General features: G+C 36.7%; 1 long non-coding RNA gene across 1 annotated transcript; it reads right to left on the reverse strand.

Annotated features, from left to right (window-relative positions):
• Nucleotides 1–276: 276 nt before the first annotated feature.
• On the reverse strand, nt 277–7,980 carry LOC141380856 (uncharacterized). The gene is made up of 3 exons (XR_012400163.1): nt 7,767–7,980; nt 7,561–7,652; nt 277–1,250 (listed from the first exon to the last, which is right to left on the reverse strand). It is a non-coding gene; the product is annotated as an uncharacterized lncRNA (long non-coding RNA).
• Nucleotides 7,981–8,484: the final 504 nt, after the last annotated feature.

Below are 8,484 nucleotides of genomic sequence, written 5' to 3' on the forward strand. Positions count from 1 at the left end.
TTCATTCATTTTAATATTTTTTAATATTTAGTTTTGCATTAATTTTAATGTTATTTTATTGTTTAGTTTTTTATTCATTTTAATATTTTTTTATTATTTAGTTTTTCATTAATTTTAATAATATTTTATTATTTAGTTTTTCATTAATTTTAATACTATTTTATTATTTAGTTTTCCATTAATTTTAATATTATTTTATTATTTAGTTTTTCATTAATTTTAATGTTATTTTATTATTTAGTTTTCCATTAATTTTAATATTATTTTATTATTTAGTTTTTCATTAATGGTGTGGCGACTCCTGATGAATAAAGGGACTAAGCCAAAGGAAAATGAATGAATAATCTTCCATCAACACGTGTCGGCTAACTTCAGAAAGCTCCTGATCTCCATTAAAATGCTCTAAATGTCTGACTGATACTTCTAGACACATTCGTCTTCATGGAATTAAGCTAATCCTGATGTTTACTTGATTTATCCGTAATGCTGAAATCTGTCAGCGTGAGGTTTCTCGCTGCAATCGTCCCGCGTTGCTGTTTTAATAATCATAAGGCTCTGGCTCTTATAGTGGAATCATTTCTTGGCCAAAAGGTTTTTGACAAAAACTCATAAGCAAAAGCAAAGATTTACTGTTTAAAGTCCTCGACGAGATGATCATCAGTATTTTTTCCACCTCATTATCATGTTTTGCACAATTCAAAGCAAGTTTTTAGTAAAATAGTGTCATTAAATCTTCTGTTTTGAGCATTCAGCTTGAGGTTGATTGACTTACACCTTAACCCATATGTTTTATTCCTATATAAAGGTTTATACAGTATAAATATAGATATTTTCCTGGCTAACTATATCTGTGTTTTTGAACATGCAGCTTGAGGTTAATTCTCTTACTTTTATAATCCTCTAAAGCCACTTTGGGAACGGAAAAATTATTTTCTATAATGCAAATATATAAATATTGCTTGACTGAAACGCAGGAGCGCTTCTTTCTGAATGGTAATGGTTTTGATTTGAGTTATGTCTGTCAGCATGAATGGCATGATTTGAAGTGATGGAGAAAGACGATCCCGAGACTCTTGGCATCCAGCGGCCATTAGCTGAATTCATGACAGCTGCTGTTTAACGCTGGAACTCTTACAGACACCTGCAGATCAGTGTAGAGCACAGAAACATGGCAGAAGCTCTGGATCTGAAGTTTCCATGAAGCCGCAGAGATGCTAAACGGTTGGCGGTGGAGTCCAGGATAGTCATTTCTGTAGGGGAAAAAACACTTTTGCTTTGACAACAGACGTCATATTCTCGCAGAGGATCATTCATCCTAACAGACTGTTCTCATTACGGGATGAGCACATTATAAATAAAAATAAAATGAAGTTTTCCATTAATGTTAATAGAATGTTTGTTCAAAATGAGCTGGTCTTTAATTATATACTCAGACTGTTTGCACAAAATCCTTTATACAATGTTTTAGATGTTTGTTAAAAATGGCTGTGAGAAGGTAAGATTGCCCTTTTTTATGATGACCCATATTTATTTAAAACAGTCCTGAAATTATTTGTAAAACTTCTCAAATTTAAGGCAGTGCCTGATTTTGTTCTTTGGGAACTGATTGGATTGGAGTGCTGCTAATAAAATGAAGGAAGATTCACAAATAGATGAATTCCAACCAGAAACCAAACACCCTCTGATAGCCTCGGCCCAAAGGACTGATAACCTCACCCTAAAGGACTAATAGCCCCACCCTAATGAACTGATAGATCTGCCCTAAAGGACTCATAGCCCCACCCTAATGAACTGATAGCTCCGCCCTAAAGGACTAATAGCCCCACCCTAATGAACTGATAGATCTGCCCTAAAAAAATGATAGGCCTGCCCTAAAGCACTGACAGCCTCACCCTATAGGAATGATAGCCCCACCCTAACTAACTGATAGCTCTGCCCTACAGGACTGATAGTCCCGCCCTAGAATACTGATAGCCCACCCTAAGTGACTGATAGCCCCGCCCTAGATGACTGAAATATCCGCCCTAAATGACTGATATCTCCACCCTAAAGGACTGATAGCCCCACCCCTAAAGCACTGATAGCTCTACCCTAAAGGACTAATATCCTCACCCTATAGGAACAATAGCTTCACCCTAAATGACTGATAGCCTCGCCCCAACTGACTGATAACTCTGCCCTATGAGACTAGTCCTGATCTAAATGACTGATAGTCCTGCCCTAAAGGACTGATAGCCCCATGCTAACTGATTGGTAACTCCACCCTATAGGACTGATAGTCCCACCCTAAATGACTGATAGCCCCACCCTAACTAACTTATAACTCTGCCCTATAGGACTGATAGTCCCGCCCTAGAATACTGATCGCCCCACCCTAGATGACTGATAGCTCCACCCAAGAAGACTGATATCTCCGCCCTAAATGACTGATAGCTTCACCCTAGAGGACTGATATCTCCGCCCTAAATGACTGATAGCTCCGCCCAAGAGGACTGATATCTCCGCCCTAAATGACTGATAGCTCCACCCTAGAGGACTGATATCTCCACCCTAAATGACTGATAGCTCCGCCCTAAATGACTGATTTCTCCACCCTAAATGACTAATAGCTCCACAGTAGAGGACTGATATCTCCATCCTAAATGACTGATATCTCTACCCTTAAATGACTGATAGCTCCACCCTAGAGGACTGATATCTCCACCCTAAATGACTGATAGCTCTGCCCTAAATGACTGATAGCTCTGCCCTAAATGACTGATAGCTCTGCCCTAAATGACTGATAGCTCCGCCCTAGATGACTGATATTTCCACCCTAAATGACTGATAGCTCTGCCCTAAATGACTGATATCTCCACCCTAAATGACTGATAGCTCCGCCCTAGATGACTGATATCTCCACCCTAAATGACTGATAGCTCCGCCCTAGATGACTGATATTTCCACCCTAAATGACTGATAGCTCCGCCCTAGATGACTGATATCTCCACCCTAAATGACTGATAGCTCCGCCCTAGATGACTGATATCTCCACCCTAAATGACTGATAGCCCCACCCTAACTAACTGATAACTCCACACTATAGGACTGATGGTCCCGCCCTAGAATACTGATAGCCCCACCCTAGATGACTGATAGCTCCACCCTAGAGGACTGATATCTCCGCCCTAAATGACTGATAGCTCCGCCCAAGAGGACTGATATCTCCGCCCTAAATGACTGATAGCTCCACCCTAGAGGACTGATATCTCCACCCTAAATGACTGATAGCTCCGCCCTAGATGACTGATATCTCCACCCTAAATGGATGATAGCTCCGCCCTAGATGACTGATATCTCCACCCTTAAATGACTGATAGCTCCGCCCTAGATGACTGATATCTCCACCCTAAATGACTGACAGCTCCGCCCTAGATGACTGATATCTCCACCCTAAATGACTGATATCTTCGCCCAAAATGACTGATAGCTTCACCCTAAATGACTGATAGCTCCGCCCTAGAGGACTGATATCTCCACCCTAAATGACTGATAGCTCCGCCCTAGATGACTGATATTTCCACCCTTAAATGACTGATAGCTCCGCCCTAGATGACTGATATCTCCATCCTAAATGACTGATAGCTCCGCCCTAGATGACTGATATCTCCATCCTAAATGACTGATAGCTCTGCCTTAAAGGTGTTCTACGTAACCAGAATTAAGAAAAGTGATTTCGAGATGAATTTATGGTATTTTATAATCGACTTTAGGGCAAAATAAACTTTAACTAAATAATAAAGTGCACAGATACACTGTTTATAACAAGAACTATACAGTATAATTATAAAAATAAGAATAGTTTATTTTGATTTCATAGTTACTTTAATGCAGTATTGGGATAAAGACATTAAAATTTTAAGTTTAGCTTACTCTTAAGTAAAATAACTGTTTTCAGAGAGCGTTCAAAAGTAACTTAAATACCTAAGATTTTTAGAAATTGAGGTTTGAATGTTTAGAGAACATTTAGGAATGATGTTTTTCATAAGTTAGTGTAAAAGCGTCGGATAGTTGTTCATAATATAAATAATTATGTTCATTTTTTTTGCATGAAAAAACTTTTAAAAGCTCTGAAACTCTAATGTGTTTTGCAGCTCAGGGGTCTACATGTTGCTTTAATATCTAAATGAGTCATTATGAATGTCTCTAATATCCTAAATCTCCCTATATTAAAATGCCTGAAGCACCTGAGACAAAGGAAGGAATAATATCACTGTTCACAGGGGTGAAAATACTCAACAGTTCTCCTCTGAACACTTGTTTTTTCAGCGTATCTGCTCTCTGGATAATCTGCTACTTTGATAGTTTTTGCTTTTCTTTAAAAGCAGCCTTTCGACCTCAGCATGGCTACAGGAACTCTACGAGGGAAGTAGTATTTTTTACATTGTTTTACAAAAGCCAAGAATAGATATGTCAAAACACAAGCATGTGCTCTGGAAAACAAATGTCTGGGATTTGAATGGATTAAAAGAATCTGAAACGTTTTTGACAGTACGTTTTCTTTAAAAAAAAAAAAAAAAAAAAAAAAAAAAAAAAAAATATATATATATATATATATATATATATATATATATATATATATATATATATATATATATATATATATATATATATACATATATATACAGTGAAAAACTGTAATTAATTTTCCCAGAATTCCCTTTATGACATTTCGCATGCTTTTTTTTTGTTGTTGACTTTACTGTGGTTCTTTTTCGTTTTTTTTTTCTCTCGAGTAATGCACAAAAAAGTTTTAAGTTGCATCAAATGTTGAAAATGTTTATTTTATTTTATATTTGTCACCACAAGGGTGTTAAGGTTTAAAAACTACATTTATTTAATTAGGATAATCGCGTCACAAAAACATTACTCATTCATTCATTTATTCATTTTCCTTCGGCTTAGTCTGTTATTCATTAGTGGTCTGTTATAATATTTCGTAAACTACTAATGCAATAACAAATTTTGCGATGTATTGTACACGTGCACTGCTCGTTGGAGCTCAGAGGAGCGCATGACAGCGTGTGGCTGTGTATGTGTAGTCATGTGATGTGCATTTTCAGTGGACGGAGGGCTGTTCAGAAGTGCTAGGTAAAGCATGGTGTGGATGTGGATCATTTCCGTCCTAACATGCCATTTTAACGCTAAGACGTATTAGTGTAAACGAGGCCTGAGTGTGTATTTTTCGCAAGCAGGAATGCGACGGGGGCGAGGCGGAGGATTGACGATGCCGGCTCAGCATTGTGTTGTCTACTGGCCATCGGCGATGGACGATGGCATCGTCTATCGACCCATTCCTACCAAGGATGGATTTATTTATTTATAAATAGTCTATATTCAACAGTAATATTGTAAGTGATACAGCAAGTAATATGAATGTCCATGGTGACTTCATGAATAGTGGTGTTTAAGAACGTGCTTAACATCACTTAAATGTTTGAAAATTGACTTTTTTTTTTTAAATGTCAGTACCGATTCGGTACCGAAAATTCCACTATCGCAATAACACTAGCGGCCGTGGCAGTGGACATGTTTTTAGTAATGGCAGAGGAGTAGAATTAGCATATATTGAAGTGAATTTTTCAAGGATAATCCATTGATTTTTCAATTGTCCCCAACAATAATCAAATCCCCTTCCAATATAGATATGCATAAAGGCTTAAATCATGTTCTCTGCTCGAGTCCTACCTCCTCCAAACTTTAAAACTCGAATTTGTTTTGCTGCTCTGGGGCCTACATGTTGCTTTAATATCTAAATGAGTCATTATGAATGTCTCTAATATCTTAAATCCCCAATATTAAAATGCCTGAAGCGCCTGAAACAAAGGAAGAAATAATTACTGTTACTTTACTGTTCACAGGGGTGAAAATACCTAATAGTTCACCTCTGAACATTTGTTTTTGGTTCCCATCGGGCAGCTTGATGCCAAAACGACATCACAAAATATTAAAACTGCAAATTGATTTGATGCCAATTGACTACCTTGATGTCTGACTTTAACATTGATGTAAAAAAAAAACATCAAAAACTGATGACAGGACAGTCAGGTAATTGATTTTTGACACCAATTTTAGATGTTAATTGGATTTAGTTTTGAAGTCAGGGCCGTTTACATCCTTTGTACATTTCTAATGAAGCTTTCAGATGAATAAAACTTCTTGTATTTTAATACTTTTTGTGATTGAGGTACAGCTGGTGTTTATATTCACACATTCATTCAGTAATAACTTGTGACCTGCTCCCTATCAGGGGCGGATTGGCCATCTGGCAATTCTGGCAAATCCCAGTCAGTTAAAAAAGTAATAATAATAATAATTTGTATGTGTTGTATTTACATGCAGGCAGCTTTTATCTCTTGCAAAATGTAAATATTATGATGATGATGATGATAATAATAGTAATAATAATAATAAATGTAAAGCATTTGGCACAATCGGCGATGGCCAGCTGTTTTGATATTGTAACTGAAATGTCACTGTTCTTACAAGATGGTCACAATCACAGAAGATGAACATCTTATTACTTAAAATTGTGTACTTAAAATATAAATCTGTATAATCAACCGTGAGCCTAATCGTTAAAAGAATGACAAAATTAACAGCTTATACAGCAAGAAACGTTTCAAGAAATCAAATTTGGCTATATTATAGCTATAGCGAAATGCTTTTGAGTGACAGGTCATGACAAATGTTTGTTTGTTTTGCTAGGAATGTCCCAAAAATTTAGCATCTTATTAAAGAAGTGGTCCATTTCTAGTCATTTCAGACTTTCTATAGGGCATTAGAAGGTATAAAGGGACAGCACACGGACTCTTCAGGATTCACAAATTATTTTTTATTTAGTTTTTACTGTATGTATAAATTTGTTATAAATGGGTTGTTTTTCCTCCAGTCACATACAGTATATTACATGTTTAAATACTGGCTCTATTATTTTACCATATGTACACCAATATAAGTAGTGAATGTGCCATGGGTGGTGCTGTGTTGGTGTGGTAATGTGGGCTGGTGTGGCTACAGGGCCAGGGCTGAATTTTTGTCCCAGTCCACCCCTGCTCCCTATTTTGTTTACCATGGTACTTTGAATAGTCGGTCTGAAATCATACGCAAGTATGACTTGAAAACAACATTAACACAATTTGATTGACTATGAACAGTGGTACTTTGATAGTCATTAGATGCTAATATGATTTCACTGTTTGATTTGCTAAGAATACTTCTATTATTCAGGAAAAGGCTGAATGTGTGAATATAAAACTTTACCTCAGTATTTTTTGTCATTATTATTGTGGTCAAATGGGCATAAATGTATTAAGGTATCAAATCAATTTGACCTTGACCTGTTGTTATGTAATGTCGTTTGACATCAAGATACCCACTGGGTTAAGGAAAGTACTGTACTACAAATATGATATCCCATAAACATTATGTAGATGTATGGTTGTGAATGTATGGTGTTTTAAAAAACAAAGATAGGGTAAAGGAGTTTAATACAGATAAACATACACTGCATAGTATTACCTTCAACATGTTGAGATGTGACGATCATGTGGAATGCAGCAATCAGCATGAGAATCCATTTTGGCTCATTCCTGTCTTGTTTTAGTTTCATCCTGAAGAGTAAACTCAATGAGTGGATTTAAACGGCAGTATTAAGTATTACTGCTGTAAACTTTAGTATCTTACTACATAACTCGATCTGTGAAGCATTGTTATTAGTTACTCACAGAGCGATCGTTTCATTTATAGTGAAGCTCAAGCTCGTTTCATTGCTTGTGAAGAAACTTTTATTTTTGCCAGCGGTCACGAGACTGCCGGAAAAAGTCATTTTAAGCAGGGAATCGGATGATCACTTAAAATAACTAATTATATATTAATGTAAACAACGAACTGAGTTGGGAAGAAGTGCAACTAGTGCTCCACGGAGTTCAGTGTGCACTGTGTAAATCAGCAGCACGCGAGATGCAGAGCACAACGGTGAAGAGATTGGCTAAACGAACAAGTTTGACTCAACGAAGAACCAATCAGAACTCTTAATTTCTGTCGCGCGGCGTACATCTTCACCAATCAAGTGTTCGGTTTTAAAATAGAGGCGGGACCTGAGAGTACCCGCTGTCAGGCGTTGACAAATTTCTGACTGGAAATTACGCGCCTCAGTAAAATTAATCAGTATTTTGTCTATTATTATAAAACATTTCACCTATTTAATGACGGATATTTATTTTTAATCGTTTTATCACGCAGTTTGTTGTTTTTAAAATGCAAATTGTGTCCCTAAATAATCTGACATCACTCACTAACGTTACTAACGCATTCATTTGCTACATAAACAAATAGCTTTGAATAAACGGCAATATTTACCTCCAGAAGATACAATTCCAGCGATGAATGTACTGTAAACCCAGTAATAAGTGCAGCTGAACGACTACAGGTAATATATATTTC

This window comes from Danio rerio, chromosome 25 (assembly GCF_049306965.1).
Source record: "Danio rerio strain Tuebingen ecotype United States chromosome 25, GRCz12tu, whole genome shotgun sequence".
Taxonomy (NCBI): domain Eukaryota; kingdom Metazoa; phylum Chordata; class Actinopteri; order Cypriniformes; family Danionidae; genus Danio; species Danio rerio.